Below are 12943 nucleotides of genomic sequence, written 5' to 3'. Positions count from 1 at the left end.
TCCCATGTTTGAATTTTTTGGCACTGTTCGTCGATTCTGAGCCCAATTTGGGATCATTATCATCAAGTTGGTCTCAATAACATCCGGTAAACTAATAAAGTCATAGAGAGATTATTGTCTAGATCGAAAATAGGACAAACCTGGCGATAAAAACGCCGATACCCTATCAAATTTTCTGTTTAATTCAACCACGATTGGTTCTATTACTAAACAAGCTTTTCTTTTTGAAATAAATCCATGTAATGTTGAATCAAACAGAACTACAATCAATTCTCAGTTGCAATTTTCCTAAGTTTTTTTTTGGTCGCAAACATCCACTTCACTATTATTTTTGGGAAGGTACAACGGACATAGGCTTTATAGATTGGATCAAATAAATCAAATAAATAAAATGCATCTTGATACACCAAATCGAGAGTAAAGAACACAAGCAGCGCAAAACTGAGTTAATACTCAATATGATTTGGTCACTGCTTCGTCGTAGTGAGCGATGGCCTCTTGCAAATAAACAGTTGACCGTAGGCTGGATTACTGTTCCATATATTTTTTATATGTTTAGCTCGAACGAACGCTACGAGTAAAGACAACCGTAAGCGGTTTTTGTTCTTGTTAAACATTGCTCATATAATTCACAGCTCCAATTTCTCAATTGGAGTCTAGCAAAGCATTTACAAATCCGTAATTATAGTAACATATGTTTCTAACTGGGCAACATTTTGATTGCAGCAAACAAACCTCAACGCCGTCGCTTGTTTTTGTTTCTACTTGATTGATTTTAGTTCAAACTTGATCAAGCTTCAGCCTGCCTCAGTTCGAGTATGTTCCACCCAGCAAAAACGAATCTTATCACACAGTCAGGTTCCACTCCCATCGGTCCGAACATCGAGCTGTCAGGGTCTCTGTCCGTCTAGCTTCGTTGGGGCTGCATCCATGGCCAGAGCATGGTGGATGATGTTTTTATTAACATTTCAATTGGTATCACCAAACTCCCCACAACTAGCTGCCCCGGGGGTTTCGCTCTATAGTACGGCCGGTACCGTTAGTCTCTGGGCTCTTGTGATCCCATATTTTTTTCTTACCTTGCTATTGCCTCTCATTTCGACTGCCAGCTGAATCGCTTGCGTGCCTGGTGGCTTGAGGTCTCCAATCGAGTGACATCTCTGGCCAGTGCCAGGCCCGATGACTGAACGGCGGACTGCACAAATGACCAACTTCACCGTTCGACAGAAGACGTACCCAGCTTTAACTCACCGGACCGAAGCTAATCGCAATTGAATTATCCGATTTAAACCCCTAGCAGCCAATTACTTCTCTTACTCACGCTGCGCATCACGCTGGCGCTGTTGTTATTCAGCGAAGCGTGTCATTGGGGTCTCTCGGTGGTTGCCTTTAAGTATTGTGTCATACGCGAAGATGAGAGCCTATCAGTGCATGGCCAATTTGCTAAAAAAAAACTGACCTTCCCCAGCCGAGAAGTCCAGGTGAAGTGCGCGAAATTCGAGTGTGGAGTTTTGAAACTTGTGCGCGGCTCGGTCTGTCTTTCTTGGTTGGTTAATGGGCAAATTTCCTCAAGCCATTTGTAGGTAGGTACTCATCAAGGTGTGCGAAAAGATCGGCTGGAGATAATCAGCGTAAGCGATCTGAAGATTGCTGCGGCAGTCGGTTAGTCAAAATAGGGGGAGAGAGAGAGGCAAAAGAGGCTGACCTTTCCTGCTGCTGCTGCGTGTCTGCCGATTTGCGTGGTTTGTGCCCACTGAAATGCTAGAGCATAGGCCGTATAATTAGTCGCGGTTATGAAACTGAAACGTCCCGCCAAATGGGCCACTCCGGGTGTGTGCGTGTGTGATGTAATCGTAGTTTGATTTATGCTGTCGTCGAGAATGATATATGGAACGTTTTAATCGTTACTACATAACGGGAAGCGCAATCAAAGTGAATAGTTTCGGTTCTGAGAATTTCTGGATGTGGGTCAACCGGTGAAATTACTCACCTGATTGAATTACTTCGTTGTGGAATAGTTTGATCTAAAGTTTAGTTTACCTGTCTGAAAAGAGAAGAGAGTAAAATAACATAATTATAATACTGGTAGTTGCTGGTAGGGGGTGTTATTTAAAAATGTCATGCAAAAATAAAAACCTCCAATTTCCAACCACGGCCGGAGCACAAAGCTCCGTTTTAACCTTCATGTGCACCATAATTTACTCATATGATCGTTATGGGGTTATGGGATTTCGATGTTTCCAGCTCCCCTCATAATTATAGCCTTCCCTTTTGAAGTTCCCAATTTCGCAAAACTGTTCATCGGAAATCGCATTTGTGGTGTCCAAACTGGGGCGGTGGATCACCTCCTTTAAGCAGACAGCGCAGATTATGGGGCTCACCGAATAATATGTGGTTTCCTGGCTTGCCAAGTCAATCCGATTCGGCGGATCGGGATCGGACAGGGTAAGAACGGAGATATAACCGACACTGGCAAAACAGCAGCAACCAGGGCCGGCGGGTGTGTAAAACATAGTTTCGGGATCGGATGTTCGGTTTGACAGCAGGAATGCAAAAGTGGAAAAAAAATCATTTTGGTTCAGTTCTTGTGCGGTAAATAACGATAGTAGTCTATCTCCAGTATCACGTGTATTAGTTTGACATGAGACGCGATTTGAAAATCTAAAACAGTGGTATTTATCATCAAATAACGTTTCAAATTTACAGATATGGAAAATTTCGACACCAAGACAACTTGAAGAAATTGATTATAACCATTCGACATAATTTTGATATTCAAGATAGCAAATTGGAATTTAGCATGGCATAAGAAAAACTGCCAGTTTGTACCTATATGAACGTTTAGAAATCACATCACGATCTGTAAAGTGCTTTAAAGAAAAACGAAAACATTTGCTTTCTTGCAAGCGAACGCAAGCCATTTTGACTCATCGCTTTATGGAAACCAAGCGGATTTGAAGTTCTGTGTATATTTTTTTTTTCTTTCTCTAGATTCGTTTCCTCCCAAATTTCATCATGTTAACTGTCAAAGCACTAATTCGGACCTTAAAACCTGAAAAAAATTTAGCTGAAGCATAAAGTTATTGCCCAATTAGTTTACTCTTTTTTATAAGCAAATTTTTTGAAAGAATAACACAGTGCAACAATTTTATTGCATTCTTAATAGAATGATAACAGATGTATATAAATGAGAGTCCAACTTTTGCAAATCGCCATAGGTTACTTGGATTAACTAATATGATTCGAACTAATAAATCTGAAGGCTTTGCCAATATAGCTGCTCTTTTAGACATAGAATAGGCACTTGACAGTGTTTAACACAAAGACCAGATATCCGTTCTCCTGTTTACATAACAAAACTGGTACAAACTTACTTGACTGATTTCTGTTGAAGCTGGTGAACCTCAATGAAGTCTCTTGGGCCCAATCTCAAATGGAGTTGCACCGAATGATAAGGCTAAGAAAAAGTTTTTTTTTGTGGAAAGTACCAAGTTTTCAGTTTACAGAACAATAATTTGAGCTCGAACTTGTCAAGGGCGATTCACTTCAATTCAAGAGTAATTTGGTTTTTAAGTTTTCTCATTTAATCATCATATTGTGTAGAATATTCGGCAGAACAGACGACCGAATATTCAACGAAACATGATGATAGGATGAGAAAAATTAAAAAACCAAATTATTCTTTATTATTTATTATTCTTCCAAGGTCAAGCTTTTCCATACATTTCCCTCGCTATTGCCTTGCTTTTCTAGCACGGATAACAATAACATGGTCGGAATAAATTCCACTGCCTACATATTTTGGCTCAACAGTGTTTTGTTTCGTTTCTCTTTCTCGAGACTGCGTGGCCACGTCTCCAACGCAAAAATTAACGCCCAACTCGATACAAAAGACTGCGTGTAGAAAATTCAGTTTCATTCTTGTTCGTCACACGGTAGCGAGTGGAGTATGACTGTTAAATCTGCAGATGTGACATCACTAGTTGTATGGTTGATTCTCTCATAAGAAGTCTCTGATACGGTTTCAGTTGTCCTCCTTGGTGAGAATGGTTTTAAGGCTGGAAGTACACTAAAGTCTCTTTTTAAGCCCGAATTACACTTTTTTTATGCAGATTCGTATCGTTCAACAGAATCTAAATCGAAGTAATTCCTATATAAATACACTGGTTTGTTCCGGTTTTTTATTTTTCGCAGCAGCTGCAATGTTGACACTAGCGTTGTGAGTGGAAAAATATTGAAATTTAATGTTCAACGCAGGGATGCCAGATGTTTTTGAAAACTACCTGCAAAATCTATTTTAAATCTAAAAAAAATATCCGTAATTCGAATAATTTGTGTTCGCGGGTAAAAATCTGCACAAATTATGAAAAAGTCTGCGCAAATATCATTACTATCAGAAAACTGTAAATATTAGTACTCTCAACAAGAGAGAGAGAGAGAAAGAGAGAGAGAGATAGCGGGAGAGAGAGAGAGAAACAGAAACAGAGAGAGAGAGAAAGAGAGAGGTCAAAAAAGATAGAGAGATAGAGAGATAGATAGATAGATAGAGATAGATGGAGATAGAGAGAGATAAACCTAGAGAGATAGAGATAGAGATAGAATATCGTTTTTAGTCTAATAGCTCAAAAAACGATATCCTTTTTAATCCTTGGAAAAGATTTTATATCAAATCGAAACGTCGGAAATAGAAAATAAATTTTCGTTTTGATCCGCAGATGACTGGATAGTCGATATACTCAATTTCATTAAAGCAATTATCAGTCGTAAGTTGTTGGATAGAGATAGAGAGAAATAGAGAGAGAGAGAGTTAGAGATTGAGAGAGATAGAGAGAAATAGAGATAGGGTGGGATAGAGAGAGATAGAGAGAGATAGAGAGAGAGAGAGAGAGAGAGAGAGAGAGAGAGAGAGAGATCAAAAGAGCAGGGATCAAAAGAGCAGAGATATAGAGAGATAGAGATATAGAGATAGATAGAAAGAGAGAGAAAGAGAAAAAGAGAGAGAAAGAGAAAAAGAGATCAGAAGGGGAGAGATAGCGAGAGATAGAGATATAGAGAGCTAGAAAGATAGAGATAGATAAAGAGAGAGAGAGGAGAGAGAGGGCAGAGAGAAAGGGCAGAGAGATAGAGAGGAGAGAGAGGGGAGAGAGACGAGAGGGGGAAGAGAGAGAGAGATACCAAAAGAGAGTGAGATCAAAAGAGAGAGAGATCAAAAGAGAGAGAGAGAGCAAAAGAGAGAGAGACAGAGATAGGGATAGAGATAGAGATAAAGATAGAGATAAAAATAGAGATAGCAATAGAGATAGAGATAGAGATAGAGATAGAGATAGAGATAGAGATAGAGATAGAGATAGAGATAGAGATAGAGATAGAGATAGAGATAGAGATAGAGATAGAGATAGAGATAGAGATAGAGATAGAGATAGAGATAGAGATAGAGATAGAGATAGAGATAGAGATAGAGATAGAGATAGAGATAGAGATAGAGATAGAGATAGAGATAGAGATAGAGATAGAAATAGAGATAGAGATAGAGATAGAGATAGAGATAGAGATAGAGATAGAGATAGAGATAGAGATAGAGATAGAGATAGAGATAGAGATAGAGATAGAGATAGAAATAGAGATAGAGATAGAGATAGAGATAGAGATAGAGATAGAGATAGAGATAGAGATAGAGATAGAGATAGAGATAGAAATAGAGATAGAGATAGAGATAGAGATAGAGATAGAGATAGAAATAGAGATAGAGATAGAGATAGAGATAGAGATAGAGATAGAGATAGAGATAAAAATAGAGATAGCAATAGAGATAGAGATAGAGATAGAGATAGAGATAGAGATAGAGATAGAGATAGAAATAGAGATAGAGATAGAGATAGAGATAGAGATAAGGATAGAGATAGAGAGATAGAGATAGAGAGATAGAGATAGAGAGATAGGGAGATAGATAGAGAGAGACAAAGATAGAAATAAAGAAAGGTCAAAAGAGAAAGATAGAGAGAGAGATAGAAATTGAGAGAGATAGATATAGATAGAAAGAGAGAGAGAGAGAAGAGAGGAGAAAGAGGGAGAGAGGCGAGGAGAAATAAAGAGAGGAGAGAGAGATCGAGATAGCGATATATAGATAGAGAGAGATAAAGATAGAGAGATATAGATAGATAGATAGATAAATAGATAGAGAGAGAGCGAGAGAGAGAGAGAGGTTTTGCCTTAGCCACCTTCAAAAAGCAATGCCTTGGTGCTACGGAAGTCATAAATCGACAAGAAATGCGATTTTCTAATTTCGGTTTCTAGAGTACAGTCTCAAATTGTCAACTCCAGCACAATTTGGTTATTTCTGGAATAGGGATAAAGCCCAAATCCAAAATGGTGACTCCGGTATTTTCCAATCCGACGTAAGCTGATCAAAAACCATAGAGTGTGCGTAATTTTGGAACCAAATCCCGTCGGTAGATTGGAAATCGGCCCCAGATTCCATTTTGAAATTCGTGGCTGATAAATTGACATTTGAATATGAGAATGATTCTATATTGAGAAACCTTTTGCCCCAAGCACCGCCGGGTATGTTTTTCATTACTTGCGTACCGAAACATCGAGAGCGTCACGTAAATCGTCAAATTTCGAAAGCTTATAACACAGTCAGTTTTAACCGGATTGCCTTCATTCTTGCAGCAATTGGTTGAAAAATAAGCTACGCGTCCTCCATAATGCAGAAAATTGTAATTCTAAAATGCAAACTATTGATGTACCGTAAACCGGGGTGATATTGTGCCATCCATTCCGTGACTTGTGAGCCATCTCTTTCTGACCAGAAGACTAGTCTTTCTTGGTTGAGTATTCGAGGAAACTTATTCAAGAAAGATTGGTCTTGTGATCGCGGTTTGCCTCAGCTACCTTTAAAAAGCAAAGACTTGGTCCCACATTCGGATTCAGACCTCTCAACCTTCTGTTTGTTATTCACAGCCTGATTTTTCTGATTTTTATATAGCAGCTGAAAGAGTGCAATTATCTGCGTTAAACGTTATTTTCAAAAAATATTTATCGTTGTCCTCCAGTTTTTAAATAAAGAATAAAAAACTGCTCGAAATGCCTTATGAGCCAGTTCGCGAGAGGCGCAACCACGTTTTTTTGAGGGACGTTGTTTCGATGTTCTCCGATTGTGCTGAAATATTCAGCTCTTGTTCGTCTATTGAAGGTAGGAAGTTAGGCAAAATTTTATTTTTCTTCCTTGAGGTTTGGTGAGGTAAAATGGCCCCCAAACATGATACACTGGTTTGGAAAATTATTTCCACGGTTTGGAAAATTATTTGTACGCGGTTTCAAATAAGTTTAGTATAAATAAATCTAATCTAATCTCTCAAACGCGGTACAATCAACCGCGTAAAACGTTCTAATCACAAAAAGTGCAATAACTCTTGCTAGGCTTGATGATTTTTTTTTTTAAATTTATGTTATTATTCTACACTAATAGTACAAAATAACATAACGAAAAAAATGCATTTTCCTTCAAAAAATTGTCAATTTTCCGTGTCTTCCCATGCTTCTCAACATCGTTAGAAAAAATCTGAATGTAGGATTTTGTAGAGCAACTTAAGAGCTTTATGTTTTTGTATAACACAAGTACGCGAAATAGGGTAAAACGGCACTAGATGTTTTTTTTTTTCAAAAAAAACCGTTAAAATCCCTATCAATATTTCTGGCTAGAGTTGATAGATTTTGCTGAAAATTTGGATTATCACTCTACCTCGCCAGAACTACTTAACATACCAGAACATAAGTCATTTGGGGTAAACCGTTCCTTGAAGATTTTTTTCCCAAAATGCCGTCAAAATCACTAAGATTGCAAGAACTCAGGTTAGACTTGATAGATTTGTTGGAAATTTAGATTATTACTCTAGCTAAATAAGAACTGAAAAAAACCTTTGTTACCCCATTTGGCGCACTTGGTTTGTACACGAAATTAAAGCTCTTGAGGTGCTCTACTCGATGTGGTGGATCGAACTCGGCCATTTGTGGCTTCCAAACGCTATTTTAAATTATGCAGTGTCAATGATTACTATTTTGCAGAGGGAACTTAAATCTAAACAGCCTTATTTCGTGTTCGCCATTTGCGACTTCAACATTGTTTCACCATAAAAATAGGCAAAAATGTACAGATAAGATGTTGTTCTCAGTATGTGGACATCATCTTACGATGTTAAAAGTACTCCAGGCGATAACAAGAAAAATTATGCCTTAAAAGAAAAAGCAATTTCGTGGAAAATAACGTAAGCGCGTTGCATGTCGATGCGGCCGGCCCTGGCATCAACAAGCGACAAACAACATTATCTTTAACTTTAAACAAAAATTAACTTCAAATTCAAACCGCGTCTACACCACCGCCGGCCTCCCGCGGAAAGGCAGCAGGGCGGTGCAGTGTCTTATTTTTCCATTTCCTGGCGCAAATTATTTTTTTTTTTTGGCAGCCCTCGTAAATCGGCTCGCTGTGGCATTCCACAACCACAACCGAAAACCGGCGACGGAGCGCCGCCGACGCCCGCCGTTGCATTTGCCAAAGGTAGAGTAATAAGGGCCAAGTTTGGCCCGATGCTTCTGTGGCTATAGTGTGAAAATTTAGGTTTATCTACTGTTGAAACAAACATTTCGGTTCCCATCGGTTCAAAGAAGAAAGATGAAATACTCGGAATTCTGTTCTGACAACGAGTAGGAATCCGGTAACTGTGGGTCGTCCGACACAATTGAGATGATTCCTTTCAGCTGACAGTGTTTATAACGGGATAGAGTTCGGGCATTCCTTTCAAGAAGTAAACGAAAATATTTTCTTTCCTTCTAGTTCTACACCTGTGCGTTTCCTTCTTGGGATTAGGTTGAATAGAAAAACGAAACAAAAAACCTACTACCTTTGATTTTTTTCATCGCTTTGTTTAACCGACTCAACAACTTTGATTCTTTTTTTTTCATTTATAAAAATATTTAGGGCTGAAATTACGCAATCCTGTTTACCAGAGGTAGCACTGGGAGACTGTATAGCACCGAATTACGAACGGTGGATACGGCCGGTAGTACAATCGCACAAAGGACACACCCTGATATTGTTGAGTGTCGATCGTCGCACCGCCATCACCATCACCTGTAGCAAGCAGTAGCAGCACCAGCAGCAGTACCGCATTCATTGACTGTCGTGTTGCTCCAGTAGTGGCCCGGGTGGGGTGCGGTTGTCTTCCCCTCGGGAGGGATGTAATTAATTACCGAGAAGCGTTAAAATTCAAAGTCTTTTCAACAATGTTCCAGAGCGACAATAAGCACAGGAAAGAGGGGGACGTACGGTGGCAAAGGAATTCGCTCAAGAATTTCCGAGCTGATTTATTGGAGTTGGCTCGATTTTGCCGTCGTGCTACTCAATCCAATTCGCTCGTGCCCAAAGTTCGTGAGTGTCGCTCAGCCGGCCGGAGCAGAATGTGGCTCTCTGCAGCGGCGACGATGACGGTGGCGCGGCGGTGGGTCGAACAAATGAGTGCGGGAATGTCAGTCTAATTAAAATTGATGTTTGTTTCGTTACGCTAACTGCTGTTGGGAAAAGTTTAGAACCAATTTGGGGTTAAACGGGGCACTTGCCGCTGAAAGCGAGAACGTCGTCGATCATTGGAGCGTATTATGCACTCATTCCTTGACTGCAAACATTCCAGTCAGGAAAGCGATGTGTTGGACATTTCTTCATAATATAACACGAACATGGTGCAGCTTACTAGACGCTAAACAGCAAAAAAGTAACCGTGATAGTTACTGGTTCGGAAACATGTTGACTGCTTGTATTTTCAGTTATAATACGATAGTTAATTTAAAATTAACGTCGTCAATAGTCCAGTGGAGAAGACATGACTCCACACTTCAAGGTGGATATTTAAATTTAATAAATCTGTCTGAAATGAATGATAAGAATTATTGAAATCATACCCCAAATCAATTATAATTCTGATTCTGTTCGCAGCTCGAAGGCACAGTTTTTTTCCTCTCCCAACCCACCGCAAGGAAGAAGTTTATCTCGGCAATCAATTACGGTGTAGTAGTACTTCTGGTAAATTCACTGCTTTTTGCCATCTTTTATGGTTCGAAAACAGCATTAAACTTTATTCGCCTTCGTTGCGGGGTTCGTTTTTATTCATTAAATTTTCCGAAAAACCTTTGGGGGACCCGGTTGGGATGTCGAGTCGGCATCACACGCCCTTTCATCAGAGAAGCAAGCTTATTTCATTGCCGGGGCGTGTAAACGTTGCTTGCATCATAATTCCGCCCCGATCGGCTCCAATTGACCTGATTCTGGAAGTCCCTGAGGTGTTCGCCGGTCGGTTTATGATCCTGCTCTCCATCAGAGCAACAACAATAACAACTGGCTGCGATCCCATAAAGTAAGTGCACTTTGTGAGTGAGAGGCAAACGTCTGTGGCGGAGAGAAGGAGAAGAAAAAACCGCCAGAACACATGTCCGATTCGTAATATCCGACTGTCACGTACACACACGCACACAGGCTTGTACACCTGATCGAGTGAAATCGCCAAACCAAACCAGGAAAGCGAACCACAACTGCAGCAATCATCTTGTCCGTGGTGGGTTGTTTGCATTGAAAAGAGGAAATTGAATCATAAAATGTATGCCTTTAATGGAACAAATTCATAAATTTCATTCGCCCCATTTCGCGCACTGCTTCGGTTGTTTGTGGAGTAAAGGTTTTGTTGGGGCAAAAAGTTCAGAGACGCGAGCTTAGTTGCAGCACCTTCGCTCCGTCGAGATTTGAGCCGTTCTTAGGGAGATGTGAGACATTCCATAGCAGCTAATAAGCTAATCTACAAACAAAAACAATCACAAAAAAAACTGGGGATAAAGTTTCTTTCGCGAATAGTCCCCGGTTAAACTCGTTCGATTTTGAGCTCGAGCATTATTGGCTGAAAAAGCTACGGAATACAAGTGCTTCATACTATTCAAATTCTGAATTCAGCAGTGATTGGTTTCATAGCTATAGGGTAATACATCATGAATGGACCATGAGTGCCTTTTCACAAACAAGTATAGTATATTTAGTGACTTTTTCGATCATACAGTTTATCTGGACCGTTTTAATGAAATCAGACTGTTTCTATAAAGGCTGGCAAAAGGATTAGCTATGAAGTAAACATGAAAAATCGTAATTATAACAAAAACTAACGGTCGCACGGGGTGTTTTTTGCAAGTTTTTCAACTTCATGCGATTATTAGCTATATCAGCGGTTCTCAACCTGGGGTACGCGTACCCCTAGGGATACTCGAAAGCCTTCAGGGGGTACGCGAAAGAAAAATCAGTAATGGCGGACAAAGCATTTTTTTTATATTACTCCATTTGTTGTTCAATCTTGCTCTTAACGTGAAACGGGACGGAACCCAACCATGGGATGACCGATGGCTTCCTTCTGCATAGTACCGAATTTTTGGAATGCGTCATAAAATATCATTGATTTTTCTACTAACCTAATTCAATCACTTTGCACTTTTACCGTGTAAGTTCTCAACGAATACCGGTAAGAAGCAGTCGTGTAACCACTTAAACTAAGCATTCTATTCTCTTAACACTAACAAACATCGCGATCGTAACTAATTTACACGAAAAATTGATTGAAATGGTCTGAAACTTGACTATAAAGTGTAGCGCCTCGAAAAATCGCGGTTTTTGCTCTTTTCTAGTTTCAAGAAAATTGTGTGTGTCAAGTTGTGCGCCAGTGTTGTCAGCATTATAAGCAGCAGGCTGCGCTAGCATATCAAAATGTTCAAAATGATGATTCTGTTGAATTTTATGGCAACAAGAAATTAAAAATTTGGTAGCCATGTACTGTTAACTATGATAAAATAATTAGATTCCGTCCCGTTCCACCCTAAAACATGCACTCTAGCAATCAAATAAACCATAGTTTTATTTGAAACTTGAACTAAACTACCACAACATGATCTACCACTACTCTGCGAAAACATTCCAAGCCAGGGGGTACAGTAGATATGACAAATATCGCCAAGGGATACGCGGACAAAAAAGGTTGAGAACCGCTGAGCTATATTATAGGTCTATAAAAAAGACAGTCGATTCGACCGATAACTTCTTTCTTTTTGTGTAAGAAGTGCAAAGGGTGGAGGAACAAGTGATACGAAATTAGGCGCTTTCAGACTATCGGTGAAAGTGACGCCAATGATGAAATCTGTTGAAGCTACGAGCAACTTTGGTTGCCACTAGTAGTCATGTCCGGCAGCGGAGTTGTGGCTGGTAGAGTGATGGTTCATGGGGGCAGCCATTTTTTTTCGGTGGCGAAGCGCGTTTTTCGCGAGCGCTTACCGTGGATCTGTGTGCGCACGTAGGGTAAACATAAAAAAAGCAAGAGAAGTGCGAATATAGTCGTGTGATTTGTAGTCTAAGCACGATGCTCCCACAGACCGTTATTATAAAAAAAATGCACCAAAGAATCTAAGTACACCATTCGATTCGTTATGACGTCCAGAATGTCTGGTTAAAATTTCAAAATCATCGTACGGTACATTTTTGAGTAATGCCCTTTTAAAGGTCGTAAAGTACAAAAAAGTGATATAAAAGCGACAAAATACTTATTGTATAGCACGTTTTTCAACCACCATTTTATGAAATAACTTTCAAAATAGTTTCTACACATTCCAAGGGTTATATTTCAAGACATTAACAATTGGTGTAAAGATTAATTTGAAAATCCCACTCAATATCTTCAGCAAAATTGTTTCATAGAACAAGGCCTTACTTTTGGCGTTTTTAGTTTTTCGATCAATCCACCCAACAGTTAGATAAAAAAATTTTTTTTCTAATTTTCAATATACCAGATTGCTTCCTTCAGCAAAGTTGTGGAAAATTTTTAAAGAAAAACAATTGCTGAATACTGCGATGTCCTATCTGTACGTT

At 39.4% G+C, this 12943-nt stretch overlaps 1 protein-coding gene across 5 annotated transcripts in view; it reads right to left on the bottom strand.

The window, feature by feature from the left end:
• LOC129733951 (band 4.1-like protein 4) overlaps nucleotides 1-12943 on the bottom strand; it is a 365660-nt gene that overhangs the window by 276274 nt on the left and 76443 nt on the right. Inside the window, exon 1 of one of the 5 annotated variants that reach the window (XM_055695586.1) lies at nucleotides 1991-2021. The exons of the other annotated variants lie outside the window; for them this stretch is intronic. The gene's annotated coding sequence lies outside the window, so the exon portion shown is untranslated. Of the gene's footprint in view, nucleotides 1-1990; nucleotides 2022-12943 lie in introns of those variants that run through there. 5 annotated transcript variants of the gene reach the window in all.

Source organism: Wyeomyia smithii, chromosome 1, assembly GCF_029784165.1.
Source record: "Wyeomyia smithii strain HCP4-BCI-WySm-NY-G18 chromosome 1, ASM2978416v1, whole genome shotgun sequence".
Classification (NCBI taxonomy): Eukaryota; Metazoa; Arthropoda; class Insecta; order Diptera; family Culicidae; genus Wyeomyia; species Wyeomyia smithii.
This window is presented reverse-complemented; position numbering and strand designations above follow the sequence as displayed.